Source organism: Erythrolamprus reginae, chromosome 2, assembly GCF_031021105.1.
Source record: "Erythrolamprus reginae isolate rEryReg1 chromosome 2, rEryReg1.hap1, whole genome shotgun sequence".
Taxonomy (NCBI): domain Eukaryota; kingdom Metazoa; phylum Chordata; class Lepidosauria; order Squamata; family Dipsadidae; genus Erythrolamprus; species Erythrolamprus reginae.
Window position 1 is genome coordinate 23,027,362 of NC_091951.1, and position 13,951 is coordinate 23,041,312.

At 43.4% G+C, this 13,951-nt stretch overlaps 1 non-coding gene across 1 annotated transcript; it reads left to right on the forward strand.

The window, feature by feature from the left end:
- The first annotated feature begins 2,227 nt into the window (after nt 1-2,227).
- Nucleotides 2,228-2,300, forward strand: TRNAF-GAA (transfer RNA phenylalanine (anticodon GAA)). Its single transcript has one exon. It is a non-coding gene; the product is annotated as a tRNA-Phe (tRNA).
- Nucleotides 2,301-13,951: the final 11,651 nt, after the last annotated feature.

Consider the following 13,951-nt stretch of genomic DNA (forward strand, 5'->3'; position numbering starts at 1 on the left):
GGGTGAATGAATGGACGGAGGGTGGGAAGGAAGGAAGGAAAGAGGGAAGGGACAGGAACAGAGGAAGGGTGCAAAGAAAGCAAGGAAAAGTGTGAAAGGGGAGAGTAAGAGAGGAAGAAGTGAAAGAAGGGAGTGAGGGAGGAAAGAAGGGAGTGAGGGAAAGAAAGAAAGAAAGAAAGAAAGAAAGGAGGAAGGGACAGGAACAGAGGAAGGAAGGAAGGAAACTTATGAAAGGGGAGAGTAAGAGAGGAAGGACTGAAGGAAGGGAGGGAGGGAAGAAGGTAGGAAGGAGAAAGAAAAGAAGAAATAGAGGAAGGGAAGGTAAAAGAGAGAAAGAAAAAGAGCAAGAAAGAGAGAGAAAGAAAGAAAGAAAGAGAATGAAAGAGAGATAAAAAGAGAGAGGGGGAATGAAAGAAATGGAAGGAGGGAAGGAAGGAGAGAAAGAAAGAGGAAGAAAGAAAGCAAGAGAAAGAAAAAAAGAATGAAAGAGCAACAGAGAAAGAGAGAAAGAAAGAAAAAGAAATGAAAGAAAGAAAGAAAGAAGGAAGGAAAGAAAGGGGAAAGAAAGAGAATGAAAGAGAAATAAAAAGAGAGGGGGAATGAAAGAAATGGAAAAAAGAATGAAAGAGCAAGAGAGAAATAGAGAAAGAAAGAAAAAGCAACGAAAGAAATTGTGATTTTTACTATGCCGGCTCCTTCCCTTCCACGCTCGAGGCGCCGGGTTCTTCCCTTTCTCCCTCGCCCGCATCCTTGCCGCGGTGACTCACCAGGAGAAGGCTGAAGACCCACGCGGCTCCTCGGGGGGCGTTGCAGAAGGGGGCGGCGGTGGAAGCCCCCATGCCCGGCAGGGGATGATGGGCAAGGGACGTCTCGGGGAAGGAGAGCAGGGTGGGAAGGGAATGAGGGGGCTGGCGGGGGTTTAGGAAAGGGGAGCCCGCCGGGCACGAGGGAACGCTGGCCGTACGGGGCTCCGGGACCAGCCTTGCAGCTCCTCGGCGGGAGGAGCCGAAAGCCACCGGGCGAGGACTGGGTTCAGCAGAAGCGGCCGGCTTCCCATAGCGATGGGGAGCTTGGCTTCCGCAGACTGTACCCTCCCTCTTTTGCCGGCCGGGCCTCCTGCCTCACCTAATCAATTTGGCCCGGGCCTTTTACTTTGCTGAGGTGAGGCTCAGGCAGGCAGCCGGCAAAAGGAGGGTACAGTCTGCGCATGTGCAAGGAGCTGGTGACTGCGGGGCCCCCTAATTGCCGGGCCCGTTACACCACTCCCAGTAGTACCGGTCTATCGGCGGCCCTGGACCGGTTAGGTCCCTCAGAGTTGGCCTTCTCTGGGTCCCGTCAACAATGTCGTTTGGCGGGACCCAGGAGAATGTCTTGTATGTATGATTGGTTCTTTAAATTGGGGTTTTTAAGATTATTTTTAATATTAGATTTGTTCACATTGTCTTTTTTATTGTTGTTAGCCGCCCTGAGTCTTCGGAAAGGGGCGGCATTCAAATCTAATAAATAAATAAATAAATAAATAAATAAATAAATAAATAAATAAATAAATAAATAAATAAATAAATAAATAAATAAATAAATAAATAAAATATGTGGTACATGCTCAACAGTAGTAACTATGAGAAGGATCTTGGAGTCCTAGTGGACAACCGCTTAAATATGAGCCAGCAGTGTGCAGCAGCTGCCAAAAAAGCCAACACTGTTGTAGGCTGCATTAACAGAGGGATAGAATGGAGTGTTAATACCACTTTAAAATGCCTTGGTAAGACCTCACTTGGAACACTGCTTGCAGTTTGGGTCGCCACAATGCAAAAAGGATGTTGAGACTAGAAAAAGTTCAGAGAAGAGCAACAAAGATGATTAGGGTACTGGAGGCTTAAACATATGAAGAACGGTTACAGGAACTGGGAATGTCTAGTTTAATGAAAGAAGGAACATGGGAGACATGATAACAGTGTTCCAGTATCTCAGGGGTTGCCGCAAAGAAGAAGGAGTCAACCTATTCTCCAAAGCACCTGAGGGTAGAACAAGAAGCAATGGGTGGAAACTAAACAAGGAGAGGAGTAACTTAGAACTAAGGAGAAATTTCCTGACAGTTAGAACAATTAATTAGTCTAAATGCTATTGCTAGACAGCTCTGATCCGATCAACTGACTGAACAGGAATGAATTTTGGCTGTTATTTTCAAAGTTGGGTGATGCCACTTTAACAAATATTTTAGAAGGCAGCCAAAGTAGCTCAGTTGGGAGAGCGTTAGACTGAAGATCTAAAGGTCCCTGGTTCAATCCCGGGCTTTGGCAAAGCGTGTGAGTAACACACACTTTTAATAGTCTCAGACCACTCTTCTTAATATGTGATCCTCCACAAATGCAAACTTTAGCCTAAAGAAACATAGAAACATAGAAGTCTGACGGCAGAAAAAGGCCTCATGGTCCATCTAGTCTGCCCTTATACTATTTTCTGTATTTTATCTTAGGGTGGATATATGTTTATCCCAGGCATGTTTAAATTCAGTTACTGTGGATTTATCTACCACGTCTGCTGGAAGTTTGTTCCAAGGATCTACTACTCTTTCAGTAAAATAATATTTTCTCATGTTGCTTTTGATCTTTCCCCCAACTAACTTCAGACTGTGTCCCCTTGTTCTTGTGTTCACTTTCCTATTAAAAACACTTCCCTCCTGGACCTTACTTAACCCTTTAACATATTTAAATGTTTCGATCATGTCCCCCCTTTTCCTTCTGTCCTCCAGACTATACAGATTGAGTTCATTAAGTCTTTCCTGATACGATTTATGCTTAAGACCTTCCACCATTCTTGTAGCCCGTCTTTGGACCCGTTCAATTTTGTCAATATCTTTTTGTAGATGAGGTCTCCAGGACTGAACACAGTATTCCAAATGTGGTCTCACCAGCACTCTATATAGCGGGATCATTATTTATTTATTTATTTATTTATTTATTTCTTTATTTATTCATTCATTCATTCATTCATTCATTCATTTATTCCAATACACAATACATATTGAAGAGAATAGACATGAAGTATTATATATAAAGAGAAGATATAAAAATAGAGGAGAAGATATATGAAAGGAAGAAAAGACATATATGAGATATGAAATAAGGAGAGAAAATTCGACAGGGGACGAAAGGCAGGCTAGTGCACTTATGTAAGCCCCTTACTGACCTCTTAGTAACCTGGAGAGGTCAATCATGGATAGTCTAAGGGAGAAATGTTGGGGGTTAGGGGTTGACACTACTGAGTCCGGTAATGAGTTCCACACTTCGACAACTCGATTGCTAAAGTCATATTTTTTACAGTCAAGCTTGGAGCGGTTAATATTAAGTTTGAATTCGTTGTGTACTCTTGTGTCATTGCGGTTGAAGCTGAAGTAGTCACTGACTGGCAGGACGTTGCAGCATATGATTTTGTGGGCAATACTTAGATCGTGTTTTAGGCATCGTAGTTCTAAGCTTTCTAGTCTAAATGCTAGTGCTAAACTCAATTTCATTGAGGACTGCATTAGGGTTCTATTTCACCTTGGGGGGGTGGCATGGCTAGCTCAACATCGCTTCTAACATGGGCCCCTGTGGTGGCCCAGATGTCTAGTGTGTTATGCTTCAGAATTCGGTCAGTCTGAAGTCAGAAGTCCCACAGTAGTTTTGCTTGCTCATTTTCGACCACTTTTCCGGGCTTATGATCCCACCAGTTCTTTGCCACTGGTTAATGGTAGTAATAATAATAATAATAATAATAATAATAATAATAATTATTATTATTATTATTATTATTATTATTATTATTAATTACCAACAAGAAACACCCATGGATAAATTAGATATTTTTTTAATGCATTTACAACTACAGAATCACAAACGTTAACGAGAACATAAGAAGAGCCATGCTGAATCAGGCCAAAGCCCATCGCGTCCAGCATTCTGTGTCACCCAGTGGCCCACCAATTGTCCATGGGGATCTTGAGCAGAAAGAGAAGGCAAGACCCTCCCTTTCCCTTGACCCCCAACAAGTGTTACTCAAGGGAATCCTGCCTGCCTTAACCAACATAGAGGCAGCACTTGGACATCTGTTTCAATAACCACCGATACACATGGCATCCATGAATCTGTCTAATCCTGCCTTGAAGCTATCAAGGCTGACAGCTGTCATGACCTCTTCTGGAAGTGAATTCCATAAACCAACGACCCTCTGGGTGAAGAAATATTTCCCTTGATTTATCCTCACTTACTTACCTATGAGCTTTAGGGAGGGCCCCCTCGTCCTAGTATTGTGATAGAGAAAATAATTTTTCTAAAGCAGAGGTATAAAGAATTTTTCTCTATCCACCTTTTCTATCCCATGCAGAAGAAAGCCCCTCTCTGTGCCTCTCCGTGCGAATAAAGCAGGCATGCGTATAGGCCAAGGGGGCCACAGATGGGCACAAAAGGTGATGTTTCGTCTAAAGAAAAAGTCACAGAGGCCTGGAAAAACAGGCGGAGCAGTCACAAGCACCTCAGAAGGAAGCTGTTAAAACAGAGGCTGGTGGCTCAGGAAAAGGCTAACAGCTCTTTATTAGCAGTCAGGAACAGTTGAAGTGACCAGCTCCATGTATAAGTGAAATTGAGAAACAAGTAGCACAACCCACACCTTATATACATGGTTACTAGCACAGGGATTGGTGACAGTGTTTCAAGACTTGGCGCTGGAGCTTCCTATTGGCTGAGCCCGGAGGCTCCTCATTGGTCGCGCCCAGGCTTCCCCATTGGTTGTGCTAGCAGGCTGCTTATTGGTCGCCCTGCTCCAATCAGCTATCACCTTTATTATACAGCTTGCAAACATAACGCATTTTAAAAGAACAAACATAACAGAAGCACTGGCTAATCTGGATTTAAAAGGAAGGCAGATTCCGAGACACAGCTGCTTAATCAGGACTATAATTGAACCCTGTTGTTGTTTTCAGTCTAAGAACAAGGGATTTCCCCCCCCTAGCTAGATACACACTAAAATAATTTGAATTCCGGGATGCAGGTGGGCTCGACACTAGTGTTTTTCAAATTGGATCACTACAGCAACACCAGATTGTAACACTCATAGGAGGAGGCCAGTCTGGCTGGGGATAATGGGAGCTTCTGCTTAATCTTCTTGAAGGTACCAGGTTGGCAAAGCTCTTGTGTAACTTCTCCTAGACTGGCAAGACCTGTGTTCAAATCTTCCCTGCTTCATGAAACAGAACCCCAAAATTGTTGTGGTTAGCTCTGGCCCAGCTCCTGCCCCAAGGACTGTGGATGTGGGGGAGACATCCACATGCTGCAGGCCTGTTTTGCCCCCGGTGGAATCTGATGATGAAGGCTCCTCTGACCAAGAAGACATGAGTGACAGGGAGGAGGAGAGTGTGGCAGACAGCCACAGAAGGAGATCAATTATCTAGCTCCTCCTTGGATTCAGAACAAGAGTTAATGATACAGCCAGGCATGTGGAGAGCGATGCATAGGCAACGACAACTGAGAGATTATTATCAAAGAAAATGAGGCCACCATTGGTTGGGTGGGGCTGTGGTAATTAGTGAGGCTGCTATAAATAGCAGCCGGTGGGTTTGGCCATTGTGGAGGATTATCTGATCGTTGTGTTTTGTGACTGCTTTACTGACTTTGACTTTTTGTGTGCTGATTTTTCCCCACTTTGAAACTAAACCAGAGCAAAGTGTGTTTCACTTTGTGAAAGAAGAAGGACTGTGAATTGCCTCACAGCTGCAAGCTAAGTATCACAGAACTGATAAGGGACTTGTACAAATTACCAGTTTGGTTGGAGACGAGTGCTCTTTGCTTTGCTATACCAAAAGAGGGCTTAGTTTAAGTGAATTTACATTATAAAGAACATTGTTTTGAATTTTCAAACGTGTGTGTGTTTGAAATTTGTACCTGTGAATTTTTGGGAGGAGTCTTCCAGAGAGCCCGACAGAACACAAATCAGAGGGGATGGGACTCAGAGATCTATGTATGTATGCGAATTCTTCGTTTTCTCTCTTCATGAGAAGACAAGCATTGGTGAAAGAACATCTTAATGATTACAGGGTGAAAGCATGCCTATGCAGTTATTTATTGTTATTTATTTAAATTCATTATAGCCACCGAGTTAGGAATTTCAAGAGTACCAAGTAAATTAAAGGGAATATTTGCAGAACCTATCTCCGGTGCAAAACTTGCCAGCTGAGACTAAGATCATACCCCTTATGAATGATGCTCAACTCATGCTGACTTAGTTTGAAGAAGGCTTTCTCAAATACAGAATATTCAAACTGAACTTGGGCTCACAGGCCTATCACTGGTTGCGCATAATTTGGGATCAAAACATTAAAAGAGACAAAGAAGGAAATCCCAAACCCAACCCAACCCACTTTTTTATTGGAATAGTCATACCAGGGACGTGGTGACTCAGTGGCTTAAGACGCTGAGTTTGTGGATCAGAAAGGTCGGGAGTTCAACGGTTCGAATCCCTAGCACCGCATTACGGAGTGAGCTCCTGTTACTTGTGTCAGTGTCTGCCAACCTAGCAGTTCAGAAGTCCATTAAAAAATGCAAGTAGAAAAATAGGGACCACTTTGATGGGAAGGTTAACAGCATTCCTTGTGCTTTCGGAATTTACTCATGCCAGCAGACAGCTCTGGCTTTGTAATGGAGATGAGCAACACCCCTTAGAGTAGGGAACGACTAGCACATATGCGTGAGGGGAACTTTTACCTTTACCCAATGGTATCAAATCTCTTTCAAGACTGGCTGAACTCCTGATGACTTTATGGGTAGGTCTGTGCAGGTTTTTTTTGAGGGGAGTGCAGAAGTACTTTCTTGGCTTTGGTTGTTCTCTCAATCTGACAGCCCAGACTCTTCTGAAAATTCCCATCCAAGACTGTCCAGGACTTAGTTGTTCTAAGAACCGCCTAGGTTAGCTATGTGTTGTCTTCTATTGGTCAGTCTCCACACTACCATAAATCTTCCCTTTCTCAATCCCTTTTTTTGACCAGGAGAGAGTAACCTCATAGATCCTGCCTTCCATTGAGGACCTGTATACTGCACGAGTCACAAAGAGGGCGGGGAAAATACTTACTGACCCCTCACATCCTGGACACAAATTGTTTCAACTCCTACCCTCAAAACGTCGCTACAGAGCACTGCACACCAAGACAACTAGACACAAGAACAGTTTTTTTTCTGAACGCCATCACTCTACTAAACAAATAATTCCCTCAACACTGTCAGACTTTCTACTAAATCTGCACTTCTATTCTACTAGTTTTTCTCATCATTCCTATCACCCATTTCCTCCCATGTTGACTGTATGACTGTAACTTGTTGCTTATATCCTAAGATTTTTATTAATATTGCTTCCTCATTGCTTATTTGACCCCTATGACAATCATTAAGTGTTGTACCACATGATTCTTGACAAATGTATATTTTATTTTATGAACGCTGAGAGCATATGCACCAAGACAAATTCCTTGTGTGTCCAATCACACTTGGCCAATAAAAATTCTATTCTATTCTATTCTATTCATGTGCCCTCTAGCCTAGCCTAGCAGCAGGATTACTGTAAAATTAAGATTCCTACTTCGGGGCAGCATTAAGGTGCCCAAAAATACTAAAACAGGTTACCATTTATGGAGTAGGCTAATATCGATTTTACTCAACTATGTTCTGCATAGTTTTAAGAGTCCATGTTCCCAATTTCTACCTGAACCGTAATCCCTGTAAGCTAGCAGGGAAAGGTTGAGAGAAATTCCAAATCAATTCAGGGAGTTGAAGTCCACACATCTTAAAATTTGCCAAGTTTGATAAACATTGCCCTGAATAATAAAATTGGTGTTAATACAGATCTGAGAAGTATTACTGGAGAACTTAAGCCAGAAAACTCACCCACTAATTTTCTAATGGTACATTCCTGGCTTTCAGATATTAGGGACTGTTGTGGTTAGCTCTGGCCCAGCTCCTGCCCCAAGGACTGTGGGTGTGGGGGAGACATCCACATGCTGCAGGCCTGTTTTGCTCCCGGTGGAATCTGCTGATGAAGGCTCCTCTGACCAAGAAGACATGAGTGACAGGGAGGAGGAGAGTGTGGCAGACAGCTCAGAAGGAGATCAATTATCTAGCTCCTCCTTGGATTCAGAACAAGAGTTAATGATACAGCCACGCATGCGGAGAGCGATGCATAGGCGGCAACAACTGAGAGATTATTATCAAAGAAAATGAGGCCACCTGTGGTTGGGTGGGGCTGTGGTAATTAGTGAGGCTGCTATAAAGAGCAGCCTGTGGGTTTGGCCATTGTGGAGGATTATCTGATCCTTGTGTTTCGTGACTGCTTTACTGACTTTGACCTTTTGTGTGCTGCTTTTTCCCCGCTTTGAAACTAAACCAGAGCAAAGTGTGTTTCACTTTGTGAAAGAAGAAGGACTGTGAATTGCCTCACAGCTGCAAGCTAAATATCACAGAACTGATAAGGGACTTGTACAAATTACCAGTTTGTTTGGAGACGAGTGCTCTCTGCTATACAAAAAGAGGGCTTAGTTTAAGTGAATTTTCATTATAAAGAACATTGTTTTGAATTTTCAGACGTGTGTGTGTCTGAAATTTGTACCTGTGAATTTTCGGGCGGAGTCTACCAGAGAGCCCGACAGAACACCATGTTCCCAATTTCTACATGAACCGTAATCCCTGTAAGCTAGCAGGGAAAGGCTGAGAGAAGCTCCAAACCAATTCAGGGAGTTGAAGTCCACACATCTTAAAATTTGCCAAGTTTGATAAACATTGCCCTGAATAATAAAATTGGTGTTAATACAGATCTGAGAAGTATTACTGAAGAATTTAAGCCAGAAAACTCACCCACTAATTTTCTAATGGTACATTCCTGGCTTCCAGATATTAGGGACTAGCAGGGAAGCAGGTGAACCTGGTATTAATTTTACATCTGGTTTGCTGAACAGTTAGTTTCAACCCCACCCTTCCCTCCTCTCCCAGGAGTCTCCATGCAGCCTGTTTGGATACCAGGTAAGTGCAGGACCCACAAAAAGGCTCCGGGAGGGCAAAAACCAGGTCTACTGAAAGCAGTCATGGGCTCCTTCCCCCACGAGGGGGGGATTATTATTATTATTATTATTATTATTATTATTATTATTATTATTTATTGGCTTTGTATGCCGCCCCTCTCCGTAGACTCGGGACGGCTATCTGGCCAGTGGAAATGGCCCAGGAACGGCACGACCGATAGATTTCAACCCGAGAATGGCACAACCGACAAATTCCTGGCTAAAATCGATGGATTTTTGCTTCTGCGCATGCACAGACGCAAAAATACCGGCAAAAAATAGCCGAAATCTCACTTGCGGTCACGAGATTTCAGCTATTTTTGCCGGTTTTCTGCATGTGCAGAAGCCAAATCTCCGTGAGGCATGTTCATGTGTCAGGAGTGTGCACGCCCGCACCGGACACTAAGGACTGTTTGGGTAGTGTGGTAAGTGGCTGCCCAATTCTGACTGTAAGTACCAGATATCCGGAAACAAGCCCATTTCTGGCCTTCGGAGGGCCTCTGTAGCCTCAGGGTAGGCTGTTTTCACCCTCCAGGCATAGTTCCCTCTAAGCTGAGCAGTGAGCAATCGCTCACTTAAAAATCATCATCAACTCAGAGTTTTCCAAACCTGCCCAGAAGCCGAGAGGGAAAGAGTGAGAGGGAAGGAGAGAGAGAGGAAGAGAGGAAGAGAGAGAAACAGATAGAGAGGAAGGAAAAGAGAAAGAAAAAGAATGGGAGTAAGGAAGAAAGAAAATCAAAATCTACTTTGAAACTAGCTCAACTATTTAAGTGGCATTTTGATATTGATAGGGTTGCCCTATTATGAGCTCACTGTTATAGATACACAGTACAGTATTTTATTTTGAAATTCTCTGAGGCAAAACAGGGTGGGTTTTTTATTTGTTTGTTTGTTTGTTTATTTATTTATTATTTCTGTGCCGCCCAGTCCCGAAGGGACTGCCGCTCAGACACTATACTTTTCCGCCCACTCCCCCCAAAAATTAAAGGGAACACTGCCTCCCGGAGACTTGAAAAAAGCCTGGGGAGGGTAAACCCCCCCCCCATGGTGCAAGAGACTGAGAAGGCCATGCCCCCGTGGCCACACCCACCCAGCAATCAGGCAGATAACTGTTTGCTAAACAATTTTCAATCCCACCCCTGAAGAGAGAGCCAACCTGAAGGGATTATTCCAGAATCTTCCCTGTTTTCACTGTCACTGACCCAAACATTGGGAGTAGAGTTGCTTCCTCACCTTTGTGCTCATTATCTGGAGAGCAAAGGGAGAAGAGAAAGAACGCCAACAAGGGAAACATACTGTATGTTATTTCAGCTCTTCCCTGGCTTCTTTTATAGGCAACATGTAGAACGGACATAAGAATTCTACACACACTCCACTAAAACGCCAGGTTTTGCCATGTAACATAGAAACATAGAAGTCTGACGGCAGAAAAAGACCTCCTGGTCCATTTTCTGAGGATCTGCCTCCCTGGTGCCGTTCCTCAGTTGTTCAATCCAGTCCTCAGTTCGTGGATGCTTTTTTTCTAAGCTCCTCTGAGCTTTGGGTTGATAGAAAAATAGAAGTCTGACGGCAGAAAAAGACCTCATGGTCCATCTAGTCTGCCCTTATACTATTTCCTGTATTTTATCTTAGGATGGATATATGTTTATCCCAGGCATGTTTACATTCAGTTACTGTGGATTTATCTACCACGTCTGCTGGAAGTTTGTTCCAAGGATCTACTACTCTTTCAGTAAAATAATATTTTCTCATGTTGCTTTTGATCTTTCCCCCAACTAACTTCAGATTGTGTCCCCTTGTTCTTGTGTTCACTTTCCTATTAAAAACACTTCCCTCCTGAACCTTATTTAACCCTTTAACATATTTAAATGTTTCGATCATGTCCCCCCTTTTCTTTCTCTCCTCCAGACTATACAGATTGAGTTCATTAAGTCTTTCCTGATACGTTTTATGCTTAAGACCTTCCACCATTCTTATAGCCCGTCTTTGGACCCGTTCAATTTTGTCAATATCTTTTTGTAGGTGAGGTCTCCAGAACTGAACACAGTGTTCCAAATGTGGTCTCACCAGCACTCTATATAGCGGGATCATAATCTCCCTCTCCCTGCTTGTTATACCTCTAGCTATGCAGCCAAGCATCCTACTTGCTTTCCCTACCACCTGACTGCACTAGAAAAAGAACAGATCCAAAAAAAGAAAAAAGAAAAAAAAAAGAAATCACTTCTGAATTTTTTCCACCTTTAATGTAACATGCAAGCTGCACCATTCAAAACTGAAATCTTCTAGAGGGAAAATTAACAATAAAAAAATGTACAACAACATAGTTGCATAAAGATGGCACACCCTTAAGCTAATACTTTGTGGGTGCGCCTTTTGATTTTCTAACAGCATGCAGCCTTTTGGGGAAGGGGCCTTTCAGCACGGCGCACCTTGCCTTATTCACGCACTCTTCCTTCTGTTCCTACTCCTGTTAGTTTATGAGGGCTTCTCCTGTGGCTAGTCCTCTTCAAGTTCTCCCCCACATTTCCAATTGGATTCAGGTCTGGGCCATTCCAAAACGTGGATCTTCTGGTGAAGCCATTCTTTTATCGATTTAAAGGAATGCTTTGGATCATTGGCAAAATTCGTCTTCATCTTCAGTATTATAGCAGAGGCCTGAAGATTCCCCCCCCCCCAAAAAAAATCGACTACAGTAGTACCTCTAGATACGAGTTTAATTCGTTCCAGAAGGGAGCTTGTATGTCGAACAACTCGTATCTGGAACAAATGGCTTTAGACTTTGTTTTTCCCCTCCGAGATAACCAGAAGCAAGGATTCTTGCGCCACCTAGTGGACGCTCGGCTCGTATCCCGAATTTGAGCTCAGGTCTCGAAAAGAAATTTCTCTCCCCTTGTGGCTCGTATCTTGGAATACTCGCATGTGGAGCAGCTCGTATCTAGAGGTACTACTGTATTTGGAACTGTTCATCATTCCCTCCATCTTGACCAAAGTCCCAGTTCCAGCTGAAGAGAAGCAGCCCCAAAGCCTAACGCTGCCACATTCATGCTTTTGGTAACCATGTGCAGTGTTGTTTTTGCGCCAAACATATTTTTTTTTTGCAATCCATGGTCAAAAGGAGTCAGCCTTGATCTCATCAGACCATAACACATGTTCCACAAGCTTTTGTCGGACTAAACGTAGGCTTTCGCAAAATATTGTCAGACTTAAGATGGGGGATTTTTTTTTTTCTAATAAGAAAAGGCTTTCATGTTTCTAATAAGAAAAGGCTTCCGTATTCCATAAGAAAAGGCTTCCACTCTACCCAGACATATGATGAATGCAAGAGATTTGTCATGAATGAAAGTAAATGCACATGCCCCAGGATAACGTTGGAGGAACCAGCCTGGGTCAGCCACTGGGACCAGGTTATTTTTCCCATCCAAGCCTTTTGGAGCCCATCTTCAGGGAACTTCTCTCTAGTACTGTGCCTAGGTTGGACGGTTCTGTGTGTGGCATTGATATGGTGCCTGTTGTATGTGGGTTTTTAGATGCTGACTGTTGTGATTCAGCCTGAGGCTCCTCAGGGACCGGCTGGATCTCTGCCGGATCCATGCCCAGAGGAGGAGGACAGTGAACAGGAGGGGGAGGACCAGGCAGACGGGGGAGAGGAACGTCAGGAAGAGGACGGAGAGCAGCCTGAGACCCCTGGGGGGGGGGCCTCTCCCCAGCTAGTAGCCTGGATTCATTGGATGAAGACGCACAGGCGTTAATAGACATGAGGCAGCGACGAGCAGCTCAAAGACGGGGCCAATTAGAAAGGTATTTCCATCCCTGAATTGGCAACAGCTGGGTTTGGGTGTGGTTCTCCTCAGCAGGGTTGAAAAGGCAGGCCCGCCCTTACAGTCTTGTGGAGAGTTATCAATTGGGAGTCCTGTGACCTTGCTTCGATTCTCGGCGTCTCTGATCTTGGCTTGTGGCCTAGAAGTCTGGAAGACTTGGGGGAGGCGTGGGTTTTATTATCTCCAGCGTTGTTTTTGCCAGCAAGAATCCTGTTTTATTGCCTGGCCTTCGTGAAACCTCTGTGAAGCTTCATAACGTTCCTGTCTGTAAGAACAGTTTTTGTTACCTGTGTTTGCTTTCAAATATATAAACTGCCTTTGCTTTTTACCAGTGTGTCTGGCTACTCTTTTTGGTTGGTGTTGGCGTCTGGGGGGACCCAGACAGAACACTGACAGGGATGTTGAAGACTGTTTTTCAAAAGTGATTATTGTTTTCGCATGTAGTACACAATCAGCACTTGTCGGAAATTCCTTTAAATGTTGCTGTAGGCCTCTTGGCAGCTTCTCAGATCAGGTTTCCCTTTTCATCAAATTTGAAATGACCCTGTTGTTGTACCGTATTTTCTCCACCGTTGATTGCTGTCTTCACTGTGTCCCGTGGTACACAACATTTTCTTGTGTTTGTTCCCTGACTAATACCTTCCAACAAAAGATCCCTTTCATGCTTTGCAAGCTCTTTGCAGGCCAAAGTTTTTACTAGAGGAGGTAACTGAGCAAATGTCAGAAAAACCCTATTAAAACAGCTGAGCATTAATGAGCTCGATCATAATCATTTTAATTGATAGCAGATATGTACTTAATATTACTTAACATCAGCTTGAATGCGATTAGTTATTTCTGAACATAGCCACATCTCTACTAATAAGAGGGTGTGAACATTTACTTACTCGGCTACATTATTCTAGTTTTTTATTTTTATTTCCCGCCCCCCCACTAAATAATTTTGTTTATTTTTTTCTAGTGAACTGTACAACTTATATGTTACATTAAAGGTGGGAGGGGGGAAATCTGAAATTATTTATCTGATTTTTTTTACATCTCAAAAATCTGGCATTTT